The sequence below is a fragment of the Petaurus breviceps genome, unplaced genomic scaffold (genome assembly GCF_028583685.1).
Source record: "Petaurus breviceps papuanus isolate PSGF00001 unplaced genomic scaffold, PetGlider_PUasm1.0 229, whole genome shotgun sequence".
Taxonomy (NCBI): domain Eukaryota; kingdom Metazoa; phylum Chordata; class Mammalia; order Diprotodontia; family Petauridae; genus Petaurus; species Petaurus breviceps.
In genome coordinates, this window is record NW_027185903.1 from 4,931,247 (window position 1) to 4,937,342 (window position 6,096).

The window sequence follows — 6,096 nt, forward strand, 5'->3', positions numbered from 1 at the left end:
GAAAGTAAGAAGGGCAGGAATGGATAACATTTATCCTCCTAAAACTGATTATCATTCATGTAACAACCATTACCTCCAAGCTAGGCAAGTAAGGAAGGCAGAAGACATCAGGTTTACAACTTGAGTGTAAAGCAATAATTTTTTGAATATAAAAGAGACTTTGTAGACCCTATAGTATGACAGATCCACTCACCCCCACCTTATTTCATGGGTAAAAAAACCTGAGACTTAGGAAAGTTAATTGACTTGCTCAAGGTCATATAGTTAGTGGAAAAGCCAAGGCAGAAATCAAGTCTTCTAACATATACACAGATATAAATACACATTTATGTATTAATATGTTATGTTATGACATGACATGATATAACATAATTTATAACATAAGATAATATTATATATGTATATATGTATGTGCGTATAGACACACGCATATGTTTGAAGTATCTTTTCATCTCCACTAACATAGCTCTGACCCTGCCTCTAACTTAACAGACAAGTCATAAGCAATTACCTAAGGTTCAGACAGCAAAGTGACTTGCCAGCAATCACATCTAGTAAGTGGAAAGAGGTAAGCTCTGAACACAGATCTTCCTGACTCCAGGATCAGCATTCTGTTTACTGTCACATTGTCTTTTACATATGTAAATGCTTCTTGTGAGTCCTTTGTTCTTGAAGAGGACCAATGATATCAGGAGGGTGATTTCTTGACTTGCAAGTGAATTGGATTTAAGTGAGGCCAGGCTGTGCAAAGTCACCAGCCTCACTTTCTCTTCCAGGGTCATCTGAATCCAGTGGCAAGACATAGGTCAGAACAGCTGGAGATGACTCTAGCTGCAGTGGAGCTTGGAGAGATCTTAGGGCTTATGTAATTTAATTAACTTCATTTTATAGAAAGGTGGCTGAGAGAAGGTAAATGATTTGCCAAAAATTTACCTAGCTGATGAATAAGGAGGAGCAGGGGACAGATACTGATGCAGACCACCTAGCTGCCCAGACCCCTGCTTTAGACAACATCATTTAAGAAAAATGCTTAGAGGATGCTGCAGGATCACTGATTTCATATTTTACAGAAGAGGGAATTCTAACCATCCAATGCTTAGCAACTTCCTCTAGGTTTCATAGCAAAATCAGCAAGGTTTCAACATTTGTTCTAGGAGTCTAAGAGATTATTAAGTGCTGGTCAAATAAATGAAATGGAAAACCACAACAAGATGATAACGGACATAACATCTTTTTGTCTGATGTCTCAGGGAAGAAAGATAAGATCTTGAAGATAATTGGAAGAGAAGAGGGGAAAGAGTTGGGGCTGCCCATGGTGGGCAGTCTAATTATGATAGAGGAACCTGGGTTGAAGGACTTGGGTCCTATAGACATACATAGCTCAAATGGACAGGAGACTGACATTGTCTAAATCATGGAGATCCAGGGAAGTAGGGCCATTCTAAGGAGTGGCAAGAGTCCAGAGCACAGAGCTAGAAGTGCAATCTGTAATCCTGACATCTCACAGTAGGTACTCTTTGTTCTGTGCAAGACATTTGGTTGTCTTAGTGCCCTGGAATAGCCTTGAAGGGCCTTGCAATTCCCCCACATTATAAAGATAAAGTAGTATCAGGCAATTTTGGATTTGGAGGTTGATATCTGGAGGCAGCATGGTGCATTTGGAAGGAAGGGAGCAAGCAAACATTTATTAAGCATCTACTTTGTGCCAGGCACCACCCTAAGCACGTTACAAGTATTATCTCATTTGATCCCCACAACAACTCTGGGAGGAAGGTGCTATTATTTTCCCCATTTTACAGCTGAGGAAACTGAGACAGCCAGAAGCTAGGTCATTTGTCCAGGGTCACACAGCTAGTAAGCATCTGAGGAAGTGCCTGAGTTGGGGTCAGGAGTTACAAGACTTTGGTATAGGAAGTGAGTGGGGAACTGCAGACCAGCTGATATCAGCAATGATGGGGCTCTCATCCAAAACAGAATGGCAAGCCAGGCCTGGAACCGGGCTAAAATTTACAGTGAAATGTCCTGAGACCTACCTGTTCAATAGTCCCTGATCTGCTGGGATTTTTCTCTTATTTTTTCTACTGATGTCTGTTAGGGTTACGAGATTTAAAGATCTTCCATGCCCCATTGGACTTGCTGACATAGCAGGAAGGGGTGGGGTAAGAGGAAGTGGAAGCCAAGCTAGAGTTCCTGCAGTGATTGGCAGCAGCAGAGGCAGCAGCAGCAGTAGTGGTAGCCGCCAAGGTGGAGGTGGAGGCACGAACCTCTTTTTTTGAGCCAGACAGAATTTCTGCTAAGGACTCCTGCTGAGGACTGCCAGGGACTGGAGCTGTGGGGGGCTGGAGATGCTGGGAGCATGCTTCCTGGATGCTGAGCAGTTGCTGTGAGTGGAGAGGGGAGCACCTTTGCCTGAGGTAGCCTGTTCTGTTTTAAAGGCTTGAGAATGTAGGTGTTTACTATATTAACTATGTGTGCCAACTTCATAACTACTGTGATGGCTTTGACTTTCTGGTTTCGGGACTCAGTTATTTGGTATTGTAATAAATGTTCTAGCTTTATCCCCCACATAGAGAGCCTGGTATATTTTGTGATTAATAACCACATCAGCATATTTATAGTTGCCGTCGGCATTGTAAATATTGCATTGTTGATACAGTGTCATGAGTTTTGGGGAGCTGCAACTGAACCATTCTGAGAAGAAAGGTCTAGGAAAATGTACTCACCAGGAGAGAAAGAGAGAACAATCTCCCAGTTTCATTCATTACAAGTTCTAGGGATAGCAGCCCCATTTCTATTTATTAATGATCTGAATAAATATTTTATGTTTAAATACTGATTACAGGCCTCAGTTTTCTTATAGGAGCTGGAAAATGAATACACATGGGGAGAAATAAAGTGAACCCAATTATGATTTTTCCTAAGGGAGGAATCTGGATGAGCCCATGAAGCATAGAAGAATAATAGACAAGAGACTACCAAATGGAGGTAGATCAGTGGATAGAGTGTGAGGTTTGGAGTGAGGAAGACCTGAGTTCAAATCTCACCTCAGACATCTATTAATTGTGTGACCCTGGACATGTCCTTTAACCTCTATCTGCCTCACTTTTCTCATCTGTAAAATGGGGATAATAATATCACCTCCCTGCCAGGGCCATTGTGAGATGATAATTTTAAAGTACTTTGCATAGTGCCTAGCACATAGTAAACACAATATAGTTAGTTATTATTATTACTAGAAAGTTTCTAAGGCACAGCTTTACCTTTTTTGTGTCATTATCCCTTTTGGCAGTCTGATGATACCTATGAATCCCTTCTCAGAATCAAGTTAATAAGTGCATGAAATAAAATACAAAGGATTACAAAAACAAAACAAAACAAAAATGCACCCAAAACTTCCTTGAAAATCAAGATTTAATATTTTCCCCCTAAGTTCACATACTCCCTGAAATCTATAGACAGACCCATAGATATATGGGACTCATGGGTTAAGAAACTCTGCTTTAAGATAGGAATTCGTGTTCATGTGGCTACATTGCTATTTGAGGCTATGAGGTACTTGTAAAATGGAGCATTGGATCAGCTGATCAGTAAGATCTTTTCTACCTCTCAATTCTCTATCCAGTCCGCAGTAGTGACTATATTTCTTAAGCCCTGACATCAGTATTGGTAACAAGCTGGAGGAAGTGATAAACTTAAGTGACAAGAACTTAATTGAACATGAAGGAAACCTCCGCTAACTTCATTAGTTGCTAAATGTGATTTACCAAAGTGTAAGATCTTCCTTCCTTAAAAAGACACTGTGATAATAGTGATAAGAGAGAGAAGGAAGAGGACAGTTAGTATACATTCTGCACACATATGTGCATGCCATTTAAACTTGAGCTAGACTGAGTGGTAACCTAAGCATTCATTTTTAAACCATTGTACGTGTAGTGAATCTATATGACAGATATAACTCAGGTTCTTTAAGAGATTATATCCAAGCCAAAATAATGCCAAGGCCAAATGAGGTTAGGACTGAATGATATTTAACTCACAACACTAACACTCACACAACACGAGAGGATTCAGCGTATTTTGTCAATGAGAAGTTCAAGGCTCCCCAATTGACCCCCTTAGGAACGTAGGCACAAATTCCCTTTTTGGACAAACAGTCTGTTTCAAAGCAAAGTCACCCTTCAGCCCTAATCTCACTGAAAAGTTTCTCTTCACTGCCTGTTCTCTTACAGGTATGGTACATTAGACCACAGCACATTTCTTACTGGGTACAAATAGTGCTGTCCTGAATGCCATGAGGCATTCAGCCACAAATACAAAGCAGGAAAGCATCTTTACTCCAGTAAAATACCTAAGTTGACATATGATTAAAATGGAAAAACAAAAATCTCATCAGTAGTGCAAGAAAAAGACCAATTTGTGGCATTGAATGGATCTCCTTGAGAGAGCACAGACCATTCAGGGTGGAGGACTGAGAGACAGACTGCCCCACAACCATGACTTCACCTAGACCACAAGAAGATTGAAACCACATTGAGACCTTAATCTTGGCAGTGACCATGCTGAAACTGCATGACAGAATCATGAGTACCTTTATCCATCAAGATGTTTAAGGAATCTACTGAGATTCTTCATGAACTCATTCCCCAAAGGTTAGAAAACTCCCACCACCTCTTACTCTCCAAGTCCCAATGATATTAAGTCCAGACTGCCCAAAAGTAAACCACCCTCTTCATAAACCCTTACTGGCATTTTTTTTCTTCATTCACAACCCTTTATTTCCCACATCCTGCTCTCAATTTGTTAGCCCTTTCCAATATGGCCTTTGGAACTCATAAATGAATGAGTAAACAAATGAGAGAACATTTATTAAACATTGGATCAGGAATTAGAGTGTCTAAATTCAAATTCTGGGTCTGCCTCTCACTACCTTTGCAACCTGGAGTCAAGTCAATAAGCATGTATTAATCACTACGTGCCAGGAATTGTACTAGATGTTGGGGATACAAATACAAGCAAGCAGGACAGTTCTTGCCCCCAAAGAACTTCCATTCCAATACAGGATGGTAACACCTAAATAAAAGCAAGCTGGAAGCCAGTGGAGTAGAAAGTACATGTGGTTTTTAAATGGAGAAAGATTCAGGGAGGTCTGGCTCCAAACATGATAAGGTGAAAGCTCACCTATCCAAGCCCAGGGCCCCAGGGCAGCAGGGGCTAAGGTTCTGATGGGAGGGGCATGAGGAGGATGGCTAGAATAGAGGTGGCTCCTTCCATTTTAGAATTCCTTTCATGTTCCTTCTATCTTCTGGCACTTATGTAGACCTGACTTCCTTCATGTGGCATTACATCATTGGCCATCCTTTATAGAATTGAGTGTACTTTTTCTGACTCAATAATCATGGTGGGAGAGATGGAGTACTTTTTGTTGCTTATTGTCACTTCTAGACATTCCATTTACCATCTACCATGCTCTCCATGGCTCTCTGAAGAACTTTGGAATAGTTTAGCACACATGGGAGACACTGGCATAGGACCACCCAACATGGCATGGCATCAAAGAAGGCGCTGAGCTCTGTGAGTGAAACAAAATTGCAGTAGCTAAAAAGAAATGTGAGATACACAAATTTAGAGGCATCTTCACTCCAAATGTTCATATGGACTATTTGGTCCTGTGTCCGAGTGTCCTGAGCTTATTTTGGTCTGATCAGCCACACTGAGACACACTGCACCTTGACCCTGAAACCATTAAGATCATTTTGGTTTTCCTTGAGCATGAAGAATAACAAGCAATGAACATATCCCAATATTCCCTCAAAAACCCTGACCCTCTCCTCACCAGTTTCTTAAACTATTCAACTCTCATTACCTTTTCCTCCTCTCCACCTTTACTATAACCTGGCATTCTCACACCTTGATGTTATCATAATCCAGAGATATTCCACTTTCATAATTATTAGATCTGGAAGTACTTTATCTGATCACAATGTGATATTATTCCATCTCTACCTATCGCCATCTATCTATCTACCTCTATCCATCCATCTGTCTATCCATCTATCTATCTATCTATCTATCTATCTATCTATCTATCTATCTATC